Source organism: Nelumbo nucifera, chromosome 2 (genome assembly GCF_055504915.1).
Source record: "Nelumbo nucifera cultivar China Antique chromosome 2, China Antique-T2T, whole genome shotgun sequence".
NCBI classification, from domain to species: domain Eukaryota; kingdom Viridiplantae; phylum Streptophyta; class Magnoliopsida; order Proteales; family Nelumbonaceae; genus Nelumbo; species Nelumbo nucifera.
In genome coordinates, this window is record NC_142650.1 from 37928023 (window position 1) to 37937418 (window position 9396).

General features: G+C 37.1%; 1 long non-coding RNA gene across 2 annotated transcripts; it reads left to right on the forward strand.

The window, feature by feature from the left end:
- The first annotated feature begins 538 nt into the window (after positions 1-538).
- On the forward strand, positions 539-5802 carry LOC104599105 (uncharacterized). 2 transcript variants are annotated; one of them, XR_735469.3, is made up of 3 exons: positions 539-950; positions 1051-1089; positions 5162-5802. It is a non-coding gene; the product is annotated as an uncharacterized LOC104599105 (long non-coding RNA). The 2 variants fall into 2 exon arrangements; XR_735470.3 differs by lacking the exon at positions 5162-5802 and adding an exon at positions 3002-4097 and having other exon boundaries at positions 549-950.
- Positions 5803-9396: the final 3594 nt, after the last annotated feature.

A 9396-nucleotide genomic window follows, 5' to 3' on the forward strand; every position in this document is an offset into this window, starting at 1 on the left:
ATTCTTAAATTTGTAATGACCTGGATTATGGCCACTATTAAGGGTCACAATTTGGGTCATGACCCGACTTGGTCATTTTTACAAATTGCTCTTGTGAGTGGCTTCTGAATCAGTTTTCTCAGATTGTTTTACCAATTGCAAGAGTGATGTTTCCTTTTAAATTAGATAATGAAAAGAATAGATTAGGTCCCCAAGTAAGGCAAGTGGGACTTAAACTACTTAATCATTCAGTGCAATGCAGGTATTCCTAATGATGTGCAAGGAACCTTTGGCTTTTTTGTTTTTAATGGTGATAAATTTATTGCAATAAATAGGTAGCTTTTTGGGTATGATTAAGAACAAAAGCTGAATTAGGTATTGTGTATTCAACACTATCTTTTGCTAAGCATCAAGGTTGGTTGTTGCTGTTGAACTCGGACTCTCAAAATGTAATCACTACTCTCCATGAGGATGATCAGTTGCTTCCTTTGTGTTGTGCAGCTCAACTAGATTTGATTAAGTCATTTTTATCTTCTTTTGACTCTATTTCATTTAGTTATATTCGTAGTCCTGTAAATAGTGTTGCTCACTCGATTGCCCAAAAGGTTGAGCTGAAGTTGCTGAACTGAAAAACTTATTGCTTGTTTTTAGTGAATAAAATTATGAAAAAAATTTTTGCTCGCTTTTCAGCGCTCGGTGGTCGTTCGGCTGCACCTCCGAATGGAGCCACCGAACACTAAATATACCTCCGATTTGTTCAGATGGTGAGCTACCTCTGAGTGTGTTCTGAGGTAGAGCATGAAATAGGATTTCCGATGTTTTCCCATTAATATTTTGAAAAATCAAAAACTACTCCACATTCTCAATACAACCTTAAAACCCTTTTTGGATTTTCACTATTGTTCCTCCATTGCTAAACTCAGCGACAACCAGCGAACTCCATCAGCATTCAAGCTTGAAAAAAGAAAGAGGTGGGTTATTTATTACACTATACCAATCTTCTTACATCATTCTTCCAACCCCTCTTTTTTTCATTGTTTCACCGGTGTCTTGCAAATACCTCCATTGCAGATCAATCAAAGCAACGCTCGGTGGATTTCTTATACAAAGGTGTGTTTATCATTTTGTTCGTTATATTATTGTCTTTCATTATACTATTATTTAACAGCGCTTTTGTTTCTTTTCAGAAATTTCTCAGTTTGCTTTACTGCTTTATTTATAAATCATTGCCTTTCTTTTCCATTGTTTGTTTTAATGTTATTTACAAATTATCATGTTTCTTCCCCATTGTTCATTATACTATTATTTATAAATTCCCAAGAAGAAACAAACACCCCTATTTCTTCTCAACAAAACCCCATTGTCTTTCATTGTAATATTGCTTTATGGAAGGGGATACTGTTGCTCATTAAAATCCATACTTTTCCAATAAAACTTTTCAAATGAGCAACAGAGGACATCTGTCATGGGGCCTCCACTTTCATGGGATTCCTTTCCCCTTCCATTTATATATATATATATATATATTGGTATTAGAATACTTGTTTACTGATATCAAAGGTTGTCAATGGGTTGAATTTGGTTAGATTACTTTGGAGTTATGATTGGAATTGTAATATCTTAATCCCTTGTTTTAAGCTCTTTGCATGTCTACAACATTCATCTTATAATGCAGTTAGAGCTTATTAGGAATTTTAAGGTTGAAGGTAGCATACACATGAAAACACAAGCATGCATGTGTGTTGACAATGTCTTTCAGAATTCTAACATGTGGGATTGATTTTTGGATTTTTCCTTGTAATTTCTTTTGAGCACTAGTTGTTTTTTAGGAGTATGTCAAAAGGTTTTGCACGTTGGGCATTGCCTTACATTTAAAACACATGTTCATTATTTCAATGCTGGCAGTGTAAGGGCTGGCCAAATGACCAATGGTAGTGGATGAGAGAAAAACATAAGTGAGCCAAAATCTAACATCTACAAAACTTTAGTGTGAATTTGAAACACTCAATATCATTAGTTTTTACTTTTATTGAGTCCATAACACATTCTTAAATTTTGAGTTAAGGGCCAGAGCAGCAGTTCATTGACACAGATGGGGGCACTATTGCGACCTTAAACTACATACTCTTAAAGAAATTAGTTTAAATTCAATGGGCACTATTTAGCAATTAGAGTTTTTTTTTTTCCTTGTAAGAAGAGGGAAATAACTTGACGAAATATCATTTTATATCTAAAACTTTCTTATAGTTTCAGATGAGTGTAAACTTTTATATATTATCTTTCTCTCTTTTCAGCCACTTGAAAGTGTGAAATTCCAATCAAGACTAGCAATCCGATAAAGTCTCTTCTTGATTGTGCTCCTCTTTAGTACCCCCGTGTGAAGCACATGTATTTGGCTACTTGTGAGATTCTTTTATCATGTAAACAATTGTGGTGCAAACCGTATATATAAACTGAGAAAATCATTTATATAAAATTAGATTGTAATGAACCCTTGATTACCAAGTAAATTGTGTACTTATGCAAGAAACAATCAAAACATAAAGACTCACCATGATTCTTGATCAGTCAAAAAATCCATAGGTAAAGGGTGTTGAATATAAAAAACACAGTGGTGGATCAAATTCTATATTATTAGAAGTTTTTGGTGTGTGCATATGAATCAAATTCTAAATTGTTAAAGGTTTTTGGTGTGTGCATGTGAATCAAATTCTATCTGGTTAGAAGGTTTTGATGTGTGCATGGTAAATTAACAGCTACTAGAGGTCAAACCATTGTAAAATAATTGAATAGTTGTATTTTATGTTAACTTGCTTCAAGTATTACCCTTGTAAAATCATTGAATAGTTGTATTTTATGTCAATTTGAAGTTTTAATTGAAATTCATGATAGTTGACCTTGATGCTATGGCCTATGGATGCATTTTGAATTTTTAGTTGCATGAATGTGTTGTTTTAGCTCTAGGAACAAATATTATATTCTCCATTTATTTATTTACTTACTGTGACTATTATAATGCTAGGATGGAACCAAAGGAACCAGGTAGAGCATCTTGGAAAGACCCAAAACTAGTGAAATTTTTTCTTGATGCTTGCATTAGTGAGGTTAACAGAGTTGGAAGACTGGAGGGTCTTTAAAGAACGAATCTTGGACTGTCATAGAGGAAGCAATAAAGAATGAATTTAACATACATTTTCGACAGAAACAATTCAAGAATCGTTATGATTACATCAGTTTAAAATACCAAGCATGAGTTTCAATGATTAACACTATTGGGAGTGGATTTGACCCAGTAAGTGGAACAATGAATTGGACCAACGACCAGTGGGAAGAATACATCAAAGTAAAATCCAAAATATAGTATAAATTATATGCATTATCTTATTATTATGACAATGGGTGGTTTTGTAACAATCATTTTGTTTGAAATTAGACGCATCCAAAAGGTGCTGTTTTTAGCAACTAAGGTCTGGAATTTCAAAGCATTATACGATGGAGCTTGTGTAGCAGGGGAAGTGGGGTGGGGTCCAACCAACAAGAGGTCCATGCTCAATATTGAAAAAAGCTACTAAAATTGTGTTTCTTCTTCTACAAATGGTCACGAATTAGAAGGCAATCCCCCTTTTCTTGGTGAAGAGATGTCACCTTTAACACAACATAATCAACAACCATCTAAGATGCTTTACACATAGAACCCCCCCCCCCCCCCCCCCAAGAAGAAACCAAAGAAAAATCAAGAAGATATAATGGAGCAAATATCTGGGTCCTTGACATGATAGAAACGAGACACAGTGGGCATTCTGTGAGTGAATGCATGATGAAATTGGAAGGAATTGTTCTAATCCACTCTATTGCAAGGAATCTCTACTATTTTCTGCTAGTATAGAAACTCATAAGGAATGGATGAGGTGGTGTAAGACAACAAATGAGCTGGCAATGACTATGTGGTTAGAATTGCTCTCTAAAGAGAGATGGGGATAAGAATAGTGGTTGTTTTTTGGATGGTGACATGCTGGAATTATGATTGTCTTTTTTTTTTTTTTTTTTAGGATGATTGTTAGAACTTTGGTTGTTATTCTAATTTGGATGGTGACATGTTGGAATTTGTTTGATTTTTGTTTTAGGTATGATTGTTGACATGCCAAGACCTTTATTTGTGTTTCAATTTATTGATGGCTTATTATTTAGGAATGGTTGTTCTTTGGGAATTATTGTTATTTGATGGCTTGTGTTTAATATATATAATATACATGCATTTTATAAAGCCAAATGTTGATAAATGAAATGGAGGAAATGTTATTGGTCCTTCTTTTAGTATTATTGTTACAACAAATGAAACAACAAAACCCAATCTGGAGTTTACCGAATAATGAATTTGCTCTCAGTGGGAGTGCATACATACAAAGAAAAAAAAATATTGATAGGGAGAGATTGACAAACGAAAGACCTTATGAGAATGTTTGTGGATGCATATGTCCATCTTTGCTATCATTTTCGTGAGAGGGGGTGGTTAAAAGATAGTCGTTTTATCTTGGTCGAAGAAAAAATGACTATGTTCCTCATTTGTGTGAATCACAATGAAGATTCTCCGTCATCACGTGTAGATTCCAACGCTCTCTTGATACTGTCCATAAGACCATAAGTATTTTCATGAAGTGTTGGAAGCTATGATGTTATTTGCTCGTTATTTGCTCAAGAGATGATTGTTCCAACAACTTGGAACCTTAACCTAGGTATTCCAGGCCACCATAAAAGGCTACGACACATATTTAAGGTAAAAAGTTATCAATAAGTTGTTAAACCCTAAGTATCTTGGTGATGTTATATTAACTATAGTTCATTACCTTTGCTAGGGAGTGATTGATGCCCTTTATGGTACTCTTGTCTATGTTGTTGTTCCCCCATAAAGCAAATGCCATATAGGGGGTGAGGAGGAAAAGATTGCTACCATAATGGATTGGCAGTGTGTGACTTTAACATGGTGTTCACCTTTGTATTTGTTGGATGGGAAGGGTCTGCACATGATTCATGAGTGTTTAATCAAGTTGCATACAACCCAAATAACAATTTCCCATTCCCTCCTCGTAAGAAATGAAAATGAATTAGAAAAGTGACACCATAAAACACAACATAGCATACTTATAAGTTTTGTGTTTTTAATTCTTTCCTTTTTTTTGTATAGGTAACTATTATCTTTGTGATGCTACATATAAGCACACATGTTTCTCTATGACCCTATATCGTAATGTATGGTATTGGATAGCAAATTTTCTCGTGCTTGTGCTAGGATAAAAGAAGAAGTGTTTAACCAATCTTATGCAAAGCTTATGAATGTTACTAAGAGGGAATTTGGGGTTTTGAAAGCACGTTTTGCCATTCTAAAGAGGATGACACCTTTTCCACCAAGTGTCTAATGGGATATTGCCATTACCTGCTTTATGATACACATTTTTCTTAGAAAATAAGCCATTGATGATGAATTATTCCAAGAGTATGAGTGGCATGATGTCCAAGGTAACAATGGAGCTGATGACATGGACATTGATGAAGGTGATGGAGGAGATGGGGAATTCAAATAGATCAAAACTTCATGCATGCATTACGTGAAGAAATAGCACAAACATTGTTCCATGGTTGATTTGAGATTTGATTAGGATGCTATACAAAGTTATTTTCCATAAGATGATATGCTTTCTTTGTTTATGGTGTTGTATTATCTTATGAATGTTATGTTTTCTATCTTTATTTTTTAGGGATTTTTGGACTATAATCCCCCTTAGAAAATTGAATTGCAACCCACTCCTTGTCTACTAATAGCCCCCCCAATAAACCACATCTTGCCCATGAATTTGGCATCAATCCACGGGCATTATTCATTCCACTCCTAGAAATCCTAACTTCACCCTATGGGTGGATTGAACGGTTAAAACCCCTATTTTTTTATTATATTGATATACTTTCTTATATTATTTCAAAAGAGGAGGTTGAGCATTTCTATACATACATGAATGGATGCTTAGCAGGATTGAGGGTGAAAAATATTGCAATATGTTACCACCTCCATAACTTATATAAATTAACAAATGATAACTCCAATAGTTGGGTTGGTGCAAATTTATTCTTCTTTTTAATAATAATTTACTTTTCTTGATATTTTTAATCATATTATTGAAAATATTTTAAATATTTTTACTTATCATCATCATCATCATCATCATCATCATTATTATTATTATTATTATTATTATTATTATTATTATTATTATTATTACCATTTATTTAATTTTTTATATATTATTAATATTATATGCTGTTTTTTATGTTATTAATTCTCATTACTATTATTTTATAAATGTTATTTTTTACATTTTTATTGTTTTACCTTTTTAGATTATTTTTATATTTAGAAATCTATTTATCATATTTATTTTTCCATTATATATTATTTTTTTAATAATATTATGGAATTTCTTTATATTTTTTATTTTTATAGGCATTATTGTCATATGTTTTACATTTTATTATAATTATAATAATTTTGGCTATTTTGTCTTTATTTTTTCATTTCATTTTATACTATTTATTATTTTTATGGTATTTTTTACTATTATATTAATAAATTTTTACTACTTTCTCTCTTTCTATGTTATTTTATTAATTATTGATGTCTTTTAAATAATTTTTACTATTTTTATTATTTTTTATCATAAATGATCTATTTTATATATTTATTTTTATTATCATTATTGTTTTATTTATCTATATTTTGTTATATTTATATTTATTTTTTTCTGCTTTACCTTTTTTATATTATTTTCATATTGATATATTTATTGATTAGATTTATTTTTCATATTATATTATTTTGTTCATAATATTATATGATTTCTTTATATTTTGCAATTTTATTTTATATTATTTTTACAATTTATTTACAATTATGTTACTATTTTTATTATATTTGTATCATTAAATGATCTATTTTATATATTTAGTTTTTATTATTGATGATGCGCAATCCGGTCCGTACGGGTGTCATCTCTTCTGCCAATTGTCAGTTCGGGTGTCATAGCTTCCACTGCCAGTTGCCAGGGCCGCCTCTGTCCGTCTGGGATGGCGACTGTCATGTGTCAGTCCCCTAATCAGTCAGATGCGTCGTCTCCGTGTACGGTCTCCTGGGCGTCAGGTACGGTTGTTCAGTTAGGCGACTTGGAGCCGAAGTGGTGTGCGAGGTGAAGTCTTGAGTTCGGATAGAAGTATGGCCCGAACTGCCTTTGGGAGGTCACTTCGGGTTCTTGCCCTATGTGTCCTTTGTAAGGCTCAGGTCCCGAAGAGCTCGGGTTCCTCCTTGGGGAGCTCGGGACTCTTTAGCTCAGGTAACGGATTGCAAGTTCCATTCTTTTGGGGGAGCTCGGGATACTTTTCTCCAGAGCTCGGGTTGGTTCCTCCTTGAGGGAGCTCGGGACTCTTTTGTTTGGAACTCGGGTTGTGGGCCTGCTGTCGTGCCGAACTGGCGCTTCTGCCAGGTCACTCTCGGTTGCTTCCACGTGTTGCATGGCCAAGGGGTCGGGTCAAATCTTCCTCCATCAATTGCCCCCCACTCCCCATGCTCAGGGTCTTGACCCGGCGTGGGGAGTTCACGGGATTACAACTGGATTTGCCTCGGGACATTTTGGCCTTGATCAGGAACTTTTCTGGTCCGGTCTGCTTGTGTTATCGGCTCAACCGGGGTTGGCTTGGCTCGAGCAGGAGTCCTGAGCTGCGTGTGGTTCGTGTGCGCAAACGATTTTCAAATTTTCAAAATTTTTGAACGCGCGTGCCAAACAATTTCAAATTTTCGAACGTGCGTGCCAAAGTGTCTTTTCTTCGGGGAGTGCGCAACTGACTTTTCGGGGAGCCGTTGGATGGTTTCGATCTTGGCCGTTGATGCGTGGGTACAGTGGCTTTAAATAGTGGGGGGACCCCAGTAACTTTCCTCTGTTATCCTTCAACATTTGTTTCTTGAGCTCGCGTCTAAGCCTGTCAGCTCGTGTCACTCGTTCGTAGTTCGGTAGCTTTTCCTGGTGAGTCCTCAGCCCTCTTTGCTTCGATGTCTAGTTTTAGTAGCACGAATAGTCTTCTGGGGGGGTCAGACGCTGGTTCTACAAATCGAGCTGCTGCCTCCGACAGCCTTAGTGAGTCCGAGGCGGGGCCTGAGGTAGAGCTCAAGGAAGAACTTGAGTTTGAGCCCGTAGGCCGAGTCACCTCGGGTAGTTTGGCATCCACCTCCCGCCGAGGTCAGGTGCCAGACAAGTTTGGACCCTCCACTATGACGTCCGAAAGGCTTTGGTTCCTTATCGTCCAGTACAACCTGCCCGGGGAGTATACTTACTTTTTACCCTCGAGCGACTTTCCTTGGGAGCACGATCCGGATGAGATCGTGATATTTCGGGAGCAGCTTGTTGCCGGGCTGCGCCTTCCCTTCCATCCTCTTATCGTTGAAGTCATGAACCACTTCGGCGTCACTATAGGTCAGCTTCACCCAAATTCTATCCGTAACCTTGTCGGGACCATCTCCCTGTGTTGTGAACACTGCCTTCCTTTAGACTTGGAAATTTTTTCTGCTATCCTTATGCTTAAGAAACAAGCGGGTCCCCTGCCCGGGCATAGGAGTGCGTACTACTTGTCACCTCGCCCGAGCTTCAAGCTCTTACACGATCTTCCGAATAAGGTCCCAACATGGAAGCGGGACTACTTCGTGGTTTGAAGTGCTACGGGGTGGCCGTTTCCTACTAAGTGGGGTTTGGCCGCTCCTGACCCCGGTGTCATTTTAGATGAAGATACAGTGAAGGGCCTCCGGGACTGGGCCCGTCTTGGGCTAAAATGTGAAGCCTATCTGACGGAGGATAAACTCATTCAGGCCGGTCTGAGTTCGGGTAGGTTTCTTGCTCAGATAAAGGTAATTTTGTTTCTGTTTTTGTTCGTTTTTTGACATCGGGCTCCTTTTTTGCAGGCGCAATGGAAGCCGAGAAGACTTGAGGTGCGAGTCTGTTCAGTGGCATGAAACGGAGGAAGTGAGCTGCTAAGCGAGTTCATGCCGATCCTTCCCAGGTGGCGGAGCCCGAGGTGCCCCTTCCAGTCCAGGAAGCGGTAGGGGCTCCCTATGCCAACACTACCTATACCCGGGCTGGGCCTTCAGGCTCGGGGAGCCACGATGAGATTGGGAGCATTGTGACGCCGGGCTACGCTCTCCGAAAAAGCAAGGCCGCCACTTGTCCTGAGGAGATCGTGCAGTGGGCTGATCTCCCTACCAATCTCATAGGTGCTCGAGCTGCAACTCACGCCATGGTGGTAAGTCGGAGTGGTTTTTTTTTTTTTTTTATCGAGCTGACTTGTCCTCGTCCTGGCAGGTGAACTCCTCTATCCATGCTTTGGCGA